Genomic DNA, 14,739 nt, shown 5'->3' with positions numbered 1-14,739 from the left:
GTTCAGTCAATTTAGCCAGAATTCTCCTTCGTCCCTGATGTTTAATTTTAGTAATTATCCATCCAGGACAATGAACAATGGTAGCTAGTCCAACTTACATTTCTGTTTCGACAAGACACTGATCTATATTGTATACATGAGTTACAATCTTAACCTTTGTATGTAAGTCGACATATTCTCTATTCTCACACTATTTCAACTGTACACACGTCATTTACTTCTAAAAGAAATTGTGTTCCATCTGCAGCAATGGATAGTTACCAAGAAACTGGAGGCTCTGCTTCTCATTGAGGTTGGCGGTACCCACCATAACACCCACAACACGGACAGGAAATGAGTATCAGCCCATTCCTTGGCATTACATCTGAAACTTTTTTAAGTCTTTGCACTTCTCCCCTTGCAATGAATGGCTGCCACTAAAGAGATCATTCCCTAGTTGCTTTGGATTAAGTCTGTGTAGACATAGCAGAGACAGAAGTCTCAGGTGAAGCTTACCTTAAGGCTCCAAAGCCCTTGAATGAATGCTTATGAATCTGTGCACTGAATTCAGAAACAGGCAAGCCCACGTTCAAGCCACAGAGTGTTTAAAATTTCTTAAAATCAGCTTCATCACTTCTAGTGCCAAGCGATGCAGGATGTGCAAAAGAATACTATGGGTAAGAGCCATTGATATTCATTTTCTCACAATGAGCTCTTCTTCCTTAAGTTCCTTTGGACAGGAGAGTGGAAATATCAAAGTACCTTATTCTACCCACTGAAAGTTTTGTAATTATGACTAAGCTGAAGCTTTAACAAAGCGGTGGCTGAGAGATGACATGCAAAGACTGACAATGACTTATTTGGGCAACTTCATAGAAGGAAAACTTCAAAGTTATGCTAATTAGAGGTATTATGGCCTCAAGATAAAAGCCTTCTAATGAGTGAATTTTATAGACAGAGCACTTCAATGTTGAGTCTGTTTTCAGGCTGTATGCTTGTGGCTGGATGTATTTGTTTCTGCATCAGCTCCTGTCTTGCATCTCTTTTATATTTAACAACTTTTTTGACTACCAATCAAAGCAACTTTGGCAGAAAAAAAGTAACAAAGAGAGAGAAAGGATTTAGCAGATCTAGACATAATGTTCCTTTTCAAGAAATGTAAAACATTAGAGGTAAAGAGCCCAAGGAAAGAAAATAATTGTTGGTTAAAGTCATCCACTCTTTCCTTCACTTAAGCATTTATTTGATAAATCACATTATGTACAAGGGATCATAGTTAACAGTATGAGCTGTTTGCTTTCCAGGAAGCTCAAAGGTTCAACTATTCCTATGATGTGGATGGGCATTGGCTCCATTAGAATAGATTAGAAAAGGCACAACAGAGAGGAGAGAAATCTATGCGGGGTGGAGGAACATTCAGGGCTGAGGAAGTGAAGTCTGAAGAAGAGCTTCACAGTTGGAAATGTGAGAGAGAAACTGTCTCTCGAACCACAACCAAGAAATAGTGGAAAGACAGATAAAAAGGAAGCAAATACTGGAGAAATGTGCTGCTAGACTCACATTGTTGAAGGGAAACCTGTTTCCAGATGGTATCAAGAAAATTTTAAATATCATCAGAAAAAATGAAACGCCTTTGGGATATACATCTCAGACCACATGTTGCATTGGATGGAAATGGAAGCCAGTGTCCTTTTGAACAGTGATTCCTTAGCTTGTCCAGGTGGACGGCGCAGAACGGGGGCTGGGAAAATCTAGGGACCCGAGATGGTATCTGGATGAGAGCTCATCCCTCTGCATTGCAGCCATAAAAGCATTCTGGATTCACTTCTCACTTCTAAACTTATTTGAGGAATTCTGACACTATAAATTTCAAAGGGCGGAAAACATAGCCCTGTTGAAAAGGTAACATATGGGGAAAGGATGCTGATGATGCTTTTTCCAAATATGAAAGTGCTTCAGCTGTAACATTTAGACTCTTGAAAATTTAGTTGATTCTTGTAACATCATGAGAAAGGAAACTGCAACAGATGAAGCAAGTCAAGTTTTTGCCTTCTCTGAGGACTTAAAGATCAAAGTATTTTAGAGAGAAGTCTGAACTAATTTCATAAATGTAAGCAAGAGAGAGGTAAATAGGAAAATACTTTTTAAAGCAAATTGAGCTGTATGTGCCTATAAACATGCTCTTGCCTGTGTGTTGTTGTTATTTTGGGGTTTTATGAAGTCCTCTCTGTTTTTATTGTTGCTATAGGGTTACAAGGACATTTTCAAGTGTTCTCACCCTAGGGAGGAATTGTTATGGATAGGGAGGAATAGAGCCAGGAGTATGATGCAAGGCCAGGCAGAGTGTAGGGATCATCTACAATAATTCCTGACTTGCTCTGGGTTCAAAACTGATTTGAAAAAACATCTTAGTGAAGGAAAAAATGTACATAAGATTCATTGTTACCTATACTCTACCATTTTTATTAACTACAGAGTAAAGCATTTTAGAAAAGGACGCAATCATTCATTCTCTCACATGATACTCACTGTCAGAGATTGTGATATGAAGACAGCCAGGAAAGAGACAAGTCCAATATAATATGGGGAGGATGAGGAGAGTAAAGGTGTGTGAGGTACCTTGGAGCATAGCGAGAAATCATGTGCATCATCTGAGGAAGGCAGAGAAAACGTTAAGATTAAGCATCATTTGAGGCAGATGTAAAAGAAGAATAGGTGTTTTCTGGTTGATCAGGGTACCAGAGGGCCATTCCAGACAAAAAGTACAGCGTCATCAAACATATGGAGGCTCTGCACTAGTTAGAGAAGGTCTAAGCTAGAGCTCACTTAATGAGGAAAGAAGGGGACCTCCGTGACTGTTGTCAAGAACAACTCATCTTTATAAAACTTACTGTACTGGCAAGTCACTGGAATTTGTTGGTGTTGCATGAAATTGCCATAAGCAGGGAAAAGGAGGTTAAGTTAAGTATGTCAACTATTTTTAAATAAGATTTGCAGGTCAATGAGATTCCTGGGACCATGAATGGTATTCGTGATGCCTTGAGAATCACCTCGGGGCTGCCCTGTGTTTCTCCAGCACAAGTTAGGTTGTGGGCTTGTAGTTGCCCCGCTCAGGACTTTCAAGAGTGGGAAGCAAAGTGATTTGAGGATTATAAAGGAAAGCCACTCTACTCATGAGAGGAAGAAATCAAGTGTGGCAGCCAGAGACAAGTATCCTCAGAAACAGGCTCACATGATTTATGTAGAAGTTATGAAGAGCTGTTAGTGAAGTCTAGTGTTTTTCAATCTCTCTGGGTTAAATGTAAAAACTTCCTCACCTCTAAGCTGAAAGAAAGTCTTTCTACATTACATCTGAGTTAACTTGGGAAATGTGCATCTCTCTCAGAGAGATATAAGATCGTCTCAATCTTTACAGACTTAATGGTTCTTGAGCTTAGGAGTTGGGTCCAAAAGTGGCAAACTGAAAAAATCATCAGCCTATGGATCAAAAATCCAATTTCTGCCCTGGTTATGTCACCCACAAGTGGTTTTGTGGGGCCACTAGGTCTCACTTGAACCTCAGGATTCTGATTTTTAAAATTGGGGTATTGTTCACCACCCTCATTAGATTGCATCTGCTAGATGATGCTGTGTTACAGGAGGATATGCAAGCATTTGCCTACTATTCTAATAGCATCTTATAAATGTAAGCATCACTACTAGTGATGGCCAAAGAGACTCCTGTTACGTTGATATCTGTTTAGTGAGGAAAAGAGGTTTTTAAGTCCATACTAAAGATCTGTGAGAGCCTGGATGAATGATGGACTGGGTGAGAAATTGTAAGGTTTGAATTTCCTCTGAAGAACGGAAACTTTGGCAAAAGACATTGATTAGGCTTTCCATCATAATAAAAGTGCAACTTTGATGTGATACTAGAAAAGAATTTTACATATTGACCTTGAATTTTAATGATTCACAAAAGAAGATTAAAGAAACTTCATCTTGTAGTCTAATATCTGAAGCCCACACCATACTGAGTATTGCTTCCAATTTTTCTGGGGATCAGCATCTTTCTGGTGACCCAGATGAGACCAACCATAACTGTTCCCTGATGTCTAGTGCTAGAACGGCAGAATGAAACATTAGCCTGGGTGACAAGGTCCATGCAGGCTGTTTGGGCGCAGAAACCATAAAATTTAAAATGTGTTAAATTTACCACATGCAAAGTAGAATGTAGTATTTTCTTCTGGCCAACACAAGCTCCCTTTCCTGACTTTTCCACCAGGCCCATAAATATGCCATTATTTCTGACCTTTACTTCTCGTTGCTTCTTGCCTCATCAATCTGTTGTCAAAACCTAGATATTTTTGCTGTAGATTCATTTTATGTTCTTCCCCCAAATGAGGCAGTGCTCAGAAGCGCCCAGGAAATCAAAATATCATCCAGACTTGAGCTCCCGATACCAACAGTACCTGCAATGACTATGTACAGTCCAATAAGCCAATGATGTAAATTGGGAGACTACTCGCAAATTCTGATTTGCATCGATAGTCTCTTCTTGTCATCCTGGCAACCACTACTCACAATGACTACAGCACTGTCTTTGCTCTCCTACCTCACAAGAAAATGCTCTTCTATTTGTGTCAACCCCTACTTGCCTCTTGACTTGAGGAAGAGCCCAGACTCTCCACCAACAGAATAAATCCTTTCACGTGTGCCTTTCGAGTTTCTCCCAAGCGCTGTTGCAGTTTTGCCCACAGAAGTGGTGCTTTCTATGATTTCAGCGAGTCACTCTTGCTTCAAAGGCTTGGGACGGATGGAGCTGGATTGTTCTCTACTGTCACTTAATAGTGCTCAGCCACACTATTTTCTTGGCTTCCTTTGCTTTTTCTTCCCTTGGCTATCTTTGAATTTTATGTCTCAGGCTGGGCGTGGTGGCACACACCTGTAATCCCAGCACTCAGGAGGCTGAGGCAGGAGGGTCACTGTGAGTTTGAGACCAGCCTGTGCTACACAGTGAGTTCCAGGTCAGTCTCAACTACATAGTGAGACCCTGTCTGAAAAAAAATTATGTCTCATTTTCTCTGCAGGAAAATTTGGGGTGGAGTAAAGATACCCCTCTACAATAAACTGTATAAAAGTGCTTTCTCAGCATCTGAAGGGTTAGAATTCAAGACACATTATACCCAACTGCAAAAACAAGTAAATCCAAACAGAAATTCTTAGCTCCAAACTCAGTCATTGTAATCAGAGTAAGTTTCTCTGTTCTGAAGAACTACACGGGAGCTTGGTTATTCTTTCCTATGGACACTGTAGCAGAGCATCTACATTTCCATGCCTTAGTCCGTGGTCATGTTAGGCTATGGTCTTCATGTGAGCTGGGAGCACTTCCAGTCCAGGCCTTTCATCCCTAGTCTTGCCTTGTGCTGAGCTGCCCGGACCTACTGGAGGCCATTCTCCCAGCAGAGGCTGAAGACCCAGTCTTATGGCAGTCAAAGCTGACCTGTGGACTCGGACCACTCTCTGAAAGTTTGTTCCCTCCTTGCCTATCACAGTAAAGTGAGCAAAACCACACCTACCTTCTGTTGCTATTCTGAGGACTTACATTTCTTCATTCTTTATTTCAATCCTTTATACCGTCACTGCCTCCCATCACCCAGAGAATAATTCAGAAAGCCTCAAGTCATTTGTATTTCCATCGTATGAAGTGCAGCACATAAGAACTAGAGAAGATACTCTCTCTTCACACTGTACCCACCCAACCCCACACCCAGGGCCTTCCACTGACTGGGAAGTCACACAGTTTCCTGAGCATTTCTTGTTCCACTATGTGGGGATGAGGAGTCTTTTACCCTTGCTTCTTTTTCCCTCCCAACCACGTGATTGCGGTGTTTTGTTTGTTGGTTTGTGTTTGTTTTTGTTTTTTTGTACCAGGGATTGAACTTGGGACCTTGGTCTTGCAAGGCCGGTGGCAGAACTGCAGCCCTTTTTATTAAGTTATTCCTTTTCTAAGAACACAAAGAAAATGGAGAACATGACTCAAGCTTCTCATAAAAGATCTAATGTGAAGTTTCACATATTTCCCATTTTTGACAAGTAATATAGTAATTTAAAGAAAAATAAACTTTCCACAAGTCACTGAAATCTGTAGTGGCCACAGTGCTGCCAGAAAGGATTCTGACTGCTTCTGCTAGACCTCCTTGCACCCAAATCTTGTTTAAAGCTTTGGAGTTCCATAGATGAAGTTTCTGTAATATGTAATGTAGATTAAAAGGAAGGCAATTTCATTAACAGAGCATTAAGCTTAAAAATCTAAATGTTAAAGGGATGGATATTCAACCTAATTAAAATGGCTGAACACAGAGTCACAATTAAACAGTAAGAGAATTATGGAAAAGTAAATATTTACACACAAATTGTACACTTATTAGTATTTACAAAGAAGTGCTTCTCATCTGCAGTTTCCTCCGTAATGATATTGTTATGAGGCAATAAATGTGGTTATAGTTAATAACAGATGTTAAGTGGCATAATTCATCCAGAAACCTTACTAATTACTGCAGAAGTGTGAGGCAAATACACAGCATCAGATGGGAGGAATATCTTATCTGTTAGTTTATAAATGGAAAAAACGAAAGGTCACTTATAGAAAAAGGAATATTTAAAGTAAAGCCGTATTTGTTTTAATGAAAAATTTAAACACTCTAAAATTACAACTGGCTTCACCTCCCAGAATGTTTCATGCTTCATTCATAGAAACACATTAGCCTGAATGAGTCTGAGCTAACTTGGCCACTTTAGTGGTAATCACTCTCTGAATTAGTTTAGGGAGAATGTTTCACATTTCAAGCTGCAGTCCTTGCTGTCTTCTGAATGATGCTTACCATCAACTATATCATGTTTTTTTTTTTTTTCTGCTCAGATCTTCTTTCCTTACAAGGCCATTGGGACAAGATGGCAGTGAGGAGGACAGATAAACAGTCACCCACCGTAATTTTAGTTTATATAAACCATAAAGAGAAAAGTTGGGAGATTTAAATGCTTTAAATATTTTTCATAATAAATTTTGGAAGGCTTATTGGAATAACTAAATCAAGAGATATTGCTTGTTATCATTACAAAACCTCAAAATCTCAATAGTCATTGTGAAACTCCCCATCTGCTAACAGAGTTGGCTTTTAGTTCACACCATAATGTTAAGCTGTTCACTCTACTTCCTTGTTGTCTTAACAGTGGTATCTTTGACAGACATTTCTCAGACAAAGAAGTAAAAGCATCAAACAAACATATGTAAGCATCACTGGTCATTCAAGAGATGCAAATGAAAACAACACTGAGATTCCACCTCACCCCAGAAAAAATGGCTGCTATCATGAAATCAACCAATAACAAATGCCGGCAGGGTTGTGAGGAGAAAGGAACCCTTCTCCATTGTTGGTGGGAGTGCAGACTGGTGCAAGCACTGTGGAAATCAATATGGAGATACCTCAAACAACTAAATACCATTTGACCCAGCTATTCACCTGCTGGGTATCTTCCCAAAAGAATTAAAAGAATCATACCACAGTGATATATGCTCACCAATGTTTATAATAGCACAGTTTATACTAGCTAAAACTTGGAAACAGCCCAATGGCCCATCAACTGGAGATAGAATAAAGAAGATGTGTTTTGTTTCATTTTGTTTTGTTTTATGAAACAGAGTACTACTCAGCCATAAAGAATGAGAAACAAGAAATATTTATAGCTAAGTGGATGCACGTTGAGGCCATATACAAGTGAAATAAATAGGAGACATGTAAATACTGAATACTTTCTCTGGTGTGAAAAACTAAAAGCATAAATAAGGGTCAAAATGTATAATTGATATTGTGAAATAGGAAGAAAATGTCTAAAGGAGTAGGGGAAGTGGGAGGGGTAGGGGAAAGATACGAAGGGAAAAGAAAAAATATGAGAAATGGAAAAAACATGGAAACATAGTCTTTATAAATAGGAAAGAGCACAGGGGGTGAAAGGAGGGTAGGGATATGGGGAAAAAATAAGAAGCAAGAAAAAATAAGAACCAAAAAATAAGAACCTATAAAGGTACAAGATCCCAATGGTGAAAGTAACTGTATTGTCTACCTAAAATGTACCAATAAACTTAATGGAAAAAACAAACAAAGAAACAATGGTATCCTTTGTAAAAAAAAAAAAAAGGTAGCTGATTTGCACGACTTTTCACAAAGCTTTCCTTTATGGATTTACTTTCTACTGGTCTTTAAAACTGAAGAGCTTGCTTTACATCTTGATTTGAATAAATTCAGGATGCTGACACTAAAACAACAGATATCCAACATCTTTGGACAAAAATACATTTGTGCTGTGCATGTGTCCGTGTGTGCACACAGTGACAGAGACAGAGAAATACGGGGGGAGTAGAAAGAGGAGCAGAGCGAGCAAGACAGATATTGAAAAAGAAAAGGCAAATAGTAACTTCTGTTTTCTGTGAAACAGAAATCATTGTACACAACCTCTTTTCATTCACAATGTTAGAGTGTCCTTTACATTGTGGAAAGCTTGGTGGCTAGGTGATTTTTTTAAATGTCTTTGAGTGAGACAACTTTGAGTCTCCTTTTTGACGCTGGAGAATAATTTGTCGATAAAATAGAAACAACAATAAAAACCAATGTATATCTATCAATATAATTATTGAAGGTAGGCTTTTTTTCTCTACTAACTTTTAGAACCATCTGAATAGAAACTGCTTAGGAAAGAGGCAGAGGAATTTAGGTCTCAAGACAGAGAAAACGGATTAGTCCAGTGCTTCCCAAACCTCCATATTCACAGGCCTCACCCAGAGACCCTCCTCAAGGACAGATTCTGGCTCCGGAGGCTTGCAGTGGGCAGGCACCACATGTCCACATGCTCGCAGGTGTTATTGCTGCTGCCTGTGGACCACATGGTGAGCAGCGACGGCCCAGAGGACTGTGGGTGGTCTCATCTAAATCTGGAACATTGTACAACAGCACTTGAGTCATCACTGCAGAGTTCTGAAAAAGAAAGTGAGTGAAAGTTCATACTGAGCCTCAATTTAGAAAGCTGGACAAGTACTTAAAGAGAATCCTGATTTATTCCTCATCACAAGTGCGCTTTATCACAGAGAAATTGTTCCAAAAGGCTGAGAAAATATGCGTTTGTCAATGTCTCTGGTGAAGACAGCCCACAATATTGGTTGGTAGTTAATTTAGGTTTAAACAACCCGCATCCTATTTAGCAAAAGTTTCCTGTGCTTTACTCTGTTAATTCTTTATGTCCAAACCCCATTAAGGTAGAAAATTCCTCTAAATAATACTTCCCTCTATTCATTAATATGTAATCTCATGGTTTCTATTCTTTGAGCTATCTCAGAATGGTTAGACTTTTCTCAATTGGACAGTTTCCAATTCTTTAATCATTTAGGTAATCTCAGGCCAGTGATGTCACTCCCCCTGGAGAGTAACTTATTCCCCCCTCAGTTAATATATGTTCATACTCCTCTGTGTTTTCATTCTTCCAATATCTAATGGCCCACTTCTTCTCAGAATTCCTGTATGATCTTTATGGATCACTGTCATCTTTTGAAGATCTTTTCATGAGTAACTACCAGAATCTCATTGTCACTAAGCCATTCACATGCAAAGGAAAAGAACATAATTAGTATGCAAATTATTACCATGTGGACCCTCTGATGTTTATGCATTTTGATATTTGCCCCTGAAATAATCTCATTGTTTTCTAAGTGGTTCCAAAATTACCCACATATAAGACAGAGTCAACCAACATATGCAGACTAAAAACAGAACAATGCTTTCTTATACTTAGATTCATGATATGCACAAAGGTGAACATGTAGTTCATTTCAGTGAATACACAAGTGAAAGTCAGACGTAAGTAAATACAAATCCCTATTCTACCTATTACTAGTCTGTGACTTTAGGCAAGTTAATATCATTGAATAAAAGTCTTATTGATTTTTTTTTGTTTTGATTTTATTTTTGTTTGTTTATTTGTTTGTTTTTGAGACAGGGTCTCACTATGTAGTTGAGACTGACCTGGAACTCACTATGTAGCCCAGCCTGATCTTGAACTCACAGTGATCTTCCTGCCTCAGACTCCCAAGTACTGGGATTTCAGGTGTGTACCACTATGCCCAGCCTAATGTTTCCTTGTTTTTAAGGAAGGAATAATAATAGCTGCTTTACAGAGAGTCCTACAAATTACATTAGATAAAATATGAAGCATGTATTATATACAGTGGTCTTTCATAAACATGATCTAAATGACACTAGCATGTATCTAGGTTATTACAGTCATGTTGGTTTAAAAAACTATATAGGAAAGACTTCAAAAAAATTTAAAGGAAGGATACATAAGTAATTTAGATTGTGTTACATAAGGAGATTGAGGAAAGCCTTTAGTTACAGCCATAAGACTGTGACCATTTACCTATAGAAACTGTGTTCAAAACACTATTATTATGGTGATTGACAGGGTAATGAGCAAACTTGACCTCATGGTGCTGTACAAATTCCTATGTCTGGGAAAGAAGCTGTATCTTGAAATAACCACTGTTCAAAGAGGTAAATTTGGATTTTTAAGGTTATGTATAGCTTTACTTTTCCATATCTAAGAATGAAACTTACAACATTGAGTTGTATGCACATTGAATAGTATAATGCTTTATTAAACTTTTTGTTACACTGTCCGTTAGAATTTCAATTATTTTTCACCCATACTCTGTTTATTCAATGTACATATAGGCCTCCTATATAAAGAAGAAATTCAAACTCATGAACTTTACATCTGCAATAATATGAAACACCTAATTTTGCTCATATCTGAAATATTTAAAAATTGTACTTGTAGCTTCAAATTGAGTGATCATTTAAGGCATTAATTTTCATATAAAAAGGCTGTTATATTTCTAGGTTTCAATAATGTCTGCTGCATTAGACAACTGTCTGTCTGCATTTAGTCTTTAAAAAGTTGTTTCTCTTTTTTATACTTTGCCCTGTTTCTTTTTTTTTTTTGGTACTGGGAATCGAACTCAGGTCCATTGTGCTTGTGAGGCAGGTGGCAGAACCACCGAGCCAAGTCCCTGGCCCACGTCCTGTTGGTTTTTAAAGACCCAAAACTTCATTAATGTTTTAACAAAGGCTTAGGAAGATGTGAAAGCAAATGCCTATGTTCAACCCACCTTATTTAAGTCTCTAACTGCAGTGGTACCTTGGTTCATGAACAAATTTGTTTGCAAAAAATTTGATTCACACACAGAAGCATTTAGCAAAATTTTGTTTTTGTTTCCAAACTGCATCAGGTGACAAACACAACCTCAACTTTCTCAACCAAACGCAAATGTGTCCATCTTTGCCAAAATCGAAGAACACAATGTCTGTGAACTGAAGTTCACTATAGTTGGTAGTAGAACTTATACTGAAATACATATATATTTTGTTAAATTTCCTTTGCTAAAGTTTGGTAGTCAAGCAAGATCCAAGTCTTCTTTATCTGCATTTGTTTCTGTATTTGGTTGTTTGGTTGATTGGTTTTCATTTTCTTATAACATTGGAATATACCATCTTTAAGTGTTACTCTCTTATGTGGGAAAAACAAGCAAACAAACCAAAATCCATGCTAATTTCTGCACATTGTTCAATGAAGTTTTCATTTCCCCAAATTTATTTAATTGCTTCTCTACAAATAGTTAATAAGGACCTGTGAGATATCGTACTGTCTTAAACCTACTTTATACCATAAAAACAATCAGAGGGAAATTCAACTGGTCCTTCTTAATCATAGAAATAAGACTTAGTTGATTTTTAACTGCCAAGAATTGCCTGATTAAGGAATATTCTTTGTTTTGTAAAGTCAGAACAGCTGTAGACAATCAGAAATATTCAAACTTCTGAAGGGAGATCATGAGAGATAACTTGAAAAGAGAAATATTTTGACAAATGATTCCACTGAGTCCACATCGTCTCTCTGAACAATTTCCTTGGGTCTCTGCATTGATAAACAGTGAATATGAGTAAATCCTATTTCCTCCTGAAGTGTCACTGTCTATAGCTTTTCACTGACATTAAGTCTTGTAGCTTACTGAAATGTCCACATGTAGGAATTTTTAAAAGAAACCTGATTTATTTTGTGCTGGATTACACTTCATAAAGCGCCTTGAAACATGATTATTTCCTGGCCCATACTACATGGGTTGTTATTGTTTTATTTACTGCCTATTTTCTTCCTGATCCATATTCTATGTATCTATCTTATTTACCAACGTCTCAAGTGTGGCTTCACAGATCCATCAAAATTTACAGTAAATTAGAAAGGTAATGTTTCCAAGAAGATTTTAAATTACTGGTAGTAAAATAATGACCACAACCCATATTGGACCCTCTGGAGAAGGCTGAGGTTTGCTTTTCCTGAAATGATCAATTTTAGATTGCAATTGAGGCAGCTCCCTAAGCAATGAGTAAGTTAAAAAAGAGTTTAACAAGCCAATATGTTTCAAGTTCTGTAATCTCACCCTCTTGGTATAGATCCATCATATTTTCTGCAAAGTTATTTTCATGTCTTCCCTTTTCTAAGTACCATAAAACACAAAATAATACCAAACACTCTAGTAGTTGTTGTTTTCATTACTGTTAGATATTTGTTGAAATAAGCCTAGTGTCTTGTGAAGGAAATTTAAGAAATGATTAGTCATAAATTTAGAGGTTTAATGATCTCAATGTCAAAGGTATTAAGCCTCTCAAATCATCTTCATTTCCTTTAAAAACTAAACCATTCCTTTGTTTTCTATATAAAACAGAAGTAGAGTCACACGCTACCTTCGTTCAGAGGCATCAAGTTTTACGTGGATGTCAATTATTTGTTAATTTGTAGTGAAGCAAAAAGAAGAGGAAAAAAATATTGAGATTAGGTTTGTAGTCCAAACTTGCCAGTTTCCAAGGTAAGTGCCCTTATTGAATTAAAATATTGGTTTTGATAACTCAACTCTGTAGAGACTTCATTCTCCACAATTCCATACAGTATATAGAGAACAAACCTCAAAGCAATTCAGTGAGTGCATATTTGGTGGACAAAGCCCTCTGTCTTGCACAGTACATTGCAAGAGAAATAAAAGCCTTACTTTATTCAGGCAAGGCTTTTTCCCAGCTGAAAAAAAGATATGACCACAATGAGGAGTATTGATATTAGTCACAGGTGAACCTCAAAAGAATCGACTGTTAGATCAGCAAGGACTTATTTAACTAATCTGCCTCCATGGCTTGTGAAATGGAATTAAGTCCTCAACTGGAAAACTGAGCACAGTGTTGATGCAAAATACTTTTTGAAATTTACCTACATCATAGTCTAACCAATTTTTCAGTTGAATTAATAAAAGAGGGATCTAACCCTAATTTTCATCTTAATAAAATTTATTTGTGAATTTAAACTTTAATATGAGGGAAAACACACATCTTTAACTTTTTAGCCCCCTTCTCATATAAATACTGTTTCTCTACAGATTTTATGTGGAAAATTACACATAAGGCTGTTTCTAAATAGTTGTTGCAAGATTTGCCTTAATGAGGATTCAAAACATTGATCAAACTTTCCCCCTACACATTCTAAAAGGAAAAACTCCAGACATAAGGGGAGAGTAGAATTTAGCTTAATCAGATGTTTATTCTGTCTACTAACTTATGAGTATTTCCAACTTTGGATTTACAGAATTGTTATATTTACAAATACAAAATGAAGAGACAGACTTGTGTTTGGTACTGGAGTGGTACGGGACAGCTCGGCTAAGCACACACAGAGACTTTCACTAAATGTTTCCAGACCACTGGGTTTTCTTCATATGCCCATCAGGTGGGAGGCAGAAATAAGGCACTGAAAGGATGGCTCTTTGATTGGTACCCAATACAACACCTCAACAAGCACACTCTAAGGGCTGGTTCAAAGAGGAAGCTGCTCTCAGTTTTTCCGGGGTCTGTCCCTGAGAAAGCACATGGACCGCCTACACTTTTTCTTCTGCCAGCACAGACTGTTGAGAGCAGCATCAGGAGAAAATCTCAATCAGGGCCTTTAAATCCAGGGATATGAGAAATAATCATGTGCTAATTCTACCCTTGACTCTCAGCAAGGCTTTATAAGACTGGTGATGCACAGCATTAACCTTCAAGGGACTCAAGGCAGAGCTCATAAGAATGTTGAAAAGGTCAGACCCTGCACCATAATTACCATCAAACATTCACAGGATACTTTCAGTGTAAAAATTTCCCAATTATTCACACTTATAAAAACATTGAACAACATTATAGAGGGAAATGACTTTCTCTTCCACTTTTTAGTTAATTGGACAATGCTAGCTGCGCTTGTTAGCAAATAATCAGATTATTCTCATAGCAACCATTTTCTGCCGTGGTTTCTAAGCACAATTATGGTAGTAGAGAATTTACTGGGTTTGGGTATTATGAAAGACTATACATTTATTGAGAACAGAAAAATAGAAATCTAAAGACAAAAGGTTTGGAAACCGCCAGGATTTTCTATTCAGGAATACACTTACTGAAGTGGTTTTTGTTTTAATGGATTTGTTCCATTTCTCATTTAGAACACCTCTTTCTTAGAGACTCTCTGATACCAATTTAAATTATTTTTCTTCCCTTTGCCCAAATGCTGTCAAGAAAATGAACTTGATCCTGCACACTGCTGTAAAACTATACCCCGGGTTTAATGTTAGCCCACATTTTTCTACACACCCAAAATTCA

The 14,739-nt window shown here is 37.6% G+C and overlaps 1 long non-coding RNA gene across 1 annotated transcript in view; it reads right to left on the bottom strand.

Annotated features, from left to right (window-relative positions):
- Window positions 1-8,693: 8,693 nt before the first annotated feature.
- The window catches only part of LOC104874425, a 47,101-nt gene continuing 41,055 nt past the window's right edge, over window positions 8,694-14,739 (bottom strand). The window contains exon 5 of the long non-coding RNA XR_783723.3: window positions 8,694-8,990. This is a non-coding gene — a long non-coding RNA (uncharacterized LOC104874425). The remainder of the gene's footprint in view (window positions 8,991-14,739) is intronic.

This window comes from Fukomys damarensis, unplaced genomic scaffold (genome assembly GCF_012274545.1).
Source record: "Fukomys damarensis isolate Sample0158 unplaced genomic scaffold, DMR_v1.0_HiC HiC_scaffold_31, whole genome shotgun sequence".
NCBI lineage: Eukaryota > Metazoa > Chordata > Mammalia > Rodentia > Bathyergidae > Fukomys > Fukomys damarensis.
The sequence above is the reverse complement of the archived record's forward strand: the minus strand, read 5'-3'. Positions and strand labels throughout refer to the sequence as shown.